General features: G+C 41.3%; 1 non-coding gene across 1 annotated transcript; it reads left to right on the forward strand.

Moving 5' to 3' along the window:
- The first annotated feature begins 290 nt into the window (after nt 1-290).
- Nucleotides 291-363, forward strand: TRNAK-UUU (transfer RNA lysine (anticodon UUU)). The gene has a single exon. It is a non-coding gene; the product is annotated as a tRNA-Lys (tRNA).
- The last annotated feature ends 4,386 nt before the right edge of the window (nt 364-4,749 follow it).

Below are 4,749 nucleotides of genomic sequence, written 5' to 3' on the forward strand. Positions count from 1 at the left end.
CAACCTGACTAATAAAGGTGCTTGTTGAGTAAGGCCGGCTTTCGAGCCCAAGCCCCTTGTATAGGTTGGGTGCTTGAGCGCATCTTTCTGGCTTTCCTTGAGTTTGAAATAAATAAGGGGTTAGTGAGGCCGTTTTCTTGCAGGAGTGCTAAGGCACACCCTTACGTTTTCTTCGCTTGCTCCGCAGTACGAGCCTCATACAGAGCCGCGCCCCTTGAATATGATGAGAAGAAGAGGGGCCGCCCTCTTTTCTTTTCTGCATCAATCCTCCCACCTATTTTTCTTTTTTGGGGTGTATAGCTCAGTTGGTAGAGCATTGGGCTTTTAACCTAATGGTCGCAGGTTCAAGTCCTGCTATACCCAAACCTACCTTACACGAGACTCTTTTTAAGGTAGTAGCGTTCAAAGATCACTCTTTGGCCTTTAGATTCACTTCTCTATTTGGGCGAGATCTTAGCAGATGAATAGTTGTTAGAGTAGAGAGGCACCGAAGGTGATAGAAAAAAGCAAATCTTCATCCTATACATTTGTCCTCAAGCTCGAACTCATAATAGTTTACGGGAAAGACGGTCGATCATGTAGTTAACAACCAGTATTTACAGCAATTTCACCTTTCGGATGTAAATAACCCCTCTAATCCTCAATGGTATACTCCTCCTCCCTATCCTGTTAGAGTTTTGCCCGAATTCTGTTAATCTTTATTCCCCAAAATACTCATCCTCAACTGCAGAAACCCAACCATACTTTGGTCGAAACCTAACCAGATGGATAGACAGATTACTTAACCGAAACCTGATCCGGAGAGAAAACACAATAAATAAACGACTATCTTGTTCCATCGCTTTCTCCTTAAGAGCAATAGAGCAATCGGCTCTTGGTGAGAACTGAAATCCTGGTCAAACTGAGATCTTGAAGCTAAGGCTAAGTAAGGCCCTTCCTAAAGCGGGGACGTAGTTTCTTGTTCAAATCCAAAGTCTTCAGTCTCCTCTCCCGGGCTAAGGCTGTAGTTCCAAATCCGGAATCTTAAACAATTCAGCTTAATATAGCATAGCAGATAATCTGATTCAGCTTCAAAGAAGAAAGAAAGAAAGGAGAGGGGCGAAGAAGCAGCTCGACTGGAAAGGAGAGGGGCGGGGTCCGGCAATGGAATTGTTTTCGCTTTCATTTATTTCCTCTCCTGTATAGGTTCTTCTCATCTCATGCTGCTCCTTTTCCTATTCCTATTGATTCAAAGACTGTAAACTCTCATGAATAAAGAGTTCGGTGTTTACTGTTCCTGTTCCTCGACTGGAAAGCTGCTAATGTTTCGGCTTTCAAAGCAGCTAAGGAGCGAAGCGAAGACACTTGTAGTACGGTTCAAGAATAAATAGGTGATTGAGTGACGGAGTTAAGCTAATGAATTGACTCCCCCTTCTTTGTTCCGGGTCAGGTTCCTTCCTTCCGTCATGAATTGACTCTCCTGTAAAGCTGCTAATTCATTTCTTCTTTCATTCTATAAATAAAGGTGAAGAAGCTCAGGGAAGGGAATTCTTTCGTTTTCACTCTCATCTTGTCTTGCTTTACCGACAGACAGGTGTGAAGGAGCGAATGAGCTTGGCCTTGTTCAATCAGGGAGAGGAGGGAAATCCGGGTTCAGGGGAAGGAGCTAGGTTCAGGGAATATCGGTGCAGGGGAAGTCGCTTCTCTTTCTTGACTTCCTTAATGCAATAACTTCTGGTCAGGGTTTCATTCAGTAGCTCCGGCAATGGAATTGCTTTACCGACTGAAATGGCCAATAGGGAATATCGGGGCCAGAAGTAGCTCAGGGAATTTTTCATTCGCTTCTCTGTCTTTCCTTCCTGTTCCGGAGAAAGAAGAGAAAGAGGTTACGGCCGGAGTTCAGTTCGTTCATTCGCTTCTCTTTCCTTTCATTTCCTGTAAGGGATAGTCAAAGGTTTAAGGTTTCGGCTTTCCTGACTCACTCGAATAAGCAGAAAGATCAGATCAAGAGTTTACAGTTCGAGAATAAGCAGAAAGATCAGATCAAGAGTTTACAGTTCGAGAATAAATAGGTGATTGAGCAGGGAAGGAAGAAGAAGAAGAAGAAAAGGTTCCGCAGCACTTAAGTAAACACTATGAAGCAGCTCGACTCGAAAAGGGAGGATTTCAGTCTACTCTCCGGAAATAAGGAAAGGGAATCTCGGAAAAGAAGAAGAAGTTAAGGAGAAAGAAGAAAGAAATCAATAGGTTCAGTAGTGATTGAGTTTACGGAATAGGTTCCGGATCAAGAATCTATAGGTTCAGGGAAGGCAATGGAATAGCTTTACCGAGTTTACCTCAATAAATAAGGGAAGGATAGATAGGTTCCGGAGTGTTTGAAGGTGTAGGGGAATGAGTGAACGAAGGCAGAGGGGAAGGAAGAAGACGAACGAGTTGGATAGGTGAAGGAAGTAGCTAAGGGAAAGGAGTTTGTCTTTCAAAGCAGCGTCTTCATTTCTTCTTCTTTCGTCTTCACGATCATTAATCTTTCTATTCTATGTTACCTCGTCGTAAAAGAGTTCAAGAAGTAGGATCAGTCTAATGAGTTCAGTAGGAGCTTGAGGTTGAGTCTGACAGTGAACTTGAATGAATCAATATTTAGTCTTTTTTCAATCAAGAAATAGAGTATAAGGTCCGGGAATATAAAGAAATAGTGTTTTATTGTATTTCTATTTGTTGTTAGACTGTTAGACGTCATGAGATGGGAGTCGCTTGCTTTACCTTCCTTTAATGTAAATGTTGTTGTTTGTCTTTCTCGTCACGTTGGGCTTTACCCACCCCTTCCTGCCTGTAATGAATATCTTGTTGTTGTTGTCTTCGTCAGGGGAGTGGAGTAGCTTTACCGCTGCCTGCCTTTAATGTAAATGTTGTTGTTTGTCTTGCTCATGACTAGGCGTTGGGCTTTACCTACCCACCGCTGCCTGCCTGTAATTCATATGTTGTTGTTTGTCTTGCTTTCTAAGTTCATGAGTTTGTATACCTTTCTTTCCCGTAATTCATGTTGTTGTTCTTGTCTTGGTTGCTTGCTCGTCAGGTTCATGAGCTTACCTTTGCTTTCCGCTTACCTTTGCTTTCCGCTTACCTTTGCTTTCCTGTAATTAAACTAATGTTGTTGTTTGTCTTGCTTTCTCGTCACGTTGGGTTTGCTGGGCCTTCCTGTATGTAATGAATGTAAATGTTGTTGTCTTGCTAGAGGTTAATGAGCAGCTTGAGCTTGACCTTCTTTCCTGTAATTAATTCATCTTGTTGTCTTGCTTTCTCTTCGGTTACTTGTCTTGCTTTAGAGGATTGAATGAATAAGTAGTTTCGTCTTTCCTCTCCCTATATTATTCTAACACAGTAAAGGACGGACAGGTGATTGAATCTTGTCTTGCTTTCCTCTTTCCTTGTTCAATCAGGGAAGGTTGTAGAGTAAGCCGGGTTAAGGAGACTGAGTTCAATCAGGATAATTCATAAGGAGTCTCCTTTCTTTCTTTCCTTTTATTCAAAGACTGTAAACTCGACTCATTCATCTTTCTTTGTTCAATCAGGTAATAGTAATAATATAGAGTCCACCGGGTATATTTTTTCTTTCATTTTCATATTGACTTGGTACACACACAGGAATCCGGCGATATTGACGATTCAATCATCTTGTTTGTAGACGTTCTATAGGCAAAAATGGCTATCTATTTCCCTTTCGCGCCACAGAGAAATGAACGGTTATTCCAAGTCACTATGAGCCCTTTCAAAATCTCTTTCTTTGATTCCAAACACAGTAAAAGATAGATAGGTGTAGGATTGAATGAATGAATTGACTCTCATGTAAAGGAAAAGAGTGAAGCCACCTTGTTTACTGTCTTTGAAGGTTCAGGGGAAGTAGTTTAGGGAATATCAGTTCACTCTCATTCATCTTGAGTTTCGTCTTTCAAGCTGAATCAAAGGAAAGCAAAGAGCTACTTCATTACCAAGTGTTTGAAGGAAGAAATAGGGGAAGGGGAGAGAAGCCGAGGTTCATGCTTCTTTCGTTTCGTTTTTCACCCAAAAAATATACAGAGGATAGGAAAATCTCCCAAAAAATAGACAGGGGATAGGAGCAGAAGATTCAGTGGAAAATAGAATCTGGAGCAGGTTGGTAAACCACTTTTGTAATCTCTTACCAGGCCAGCAGAATCCCTCTAAGTTCCAGTGTAGTCCTTCTCCATTTTGTTAGCCAGTTGTAGTAAGATAAGCCCCTCCACCGGTAATGCCTTCCTAAGCCCATCTTATCTTGACTTGAAAACTCTCTCTGTGCACTTCTCATCGCCCTTAGCTTGGCGCTAGATTGATTCTTTCTTATTCTATTTTCTCTCTATAAAGGGGGACCAGGTCCTCAAGGGTATGGGTTCAAGGTTGCTCTACTTACTTGATTAATGATATATTTCCTGAGAATGAAGCATACTTCTAACTATTGCAGTACTTATGGCGAGTACTAAAGGATATATTCTATTTTGATCTATCTTTTCTATACTCTTATTCGTTGCCAATTCCTGTTTTTGCTGAAATTCCTCCGCTAGTATTCTATGAATAGGATAGGATTCTCTCCACATGTACATTGTGTAATATCAGTGACAACTAGATCACTTATTTATTTATAAGAACATCCTTCACGGACAGAAAATGCAGTCAGTTTGATTTTGATAATGATCGAGTTACATTGCTTCTTCGGCCCGAACCCAGGAATCCCGTAAATATGATGAAAAATAGATCTTT

The sequence above is a fragment of the Cucurbita pepo genome, chromosome 10 (assembly GCF_057944985.1).
Source record: "Cucurbita pepo subsp. pepo isolate OVF chromosome 10, ASM5794498v1, whole genome shotgun sequence".
NCBI classification, from domain to species: Eukaryota; Viridiplantae; Streptophyta; class Magnoliopsida; order Cucurbitales; family Cucurbitaceae; genus Cucurbita; species Cucurbita pepo.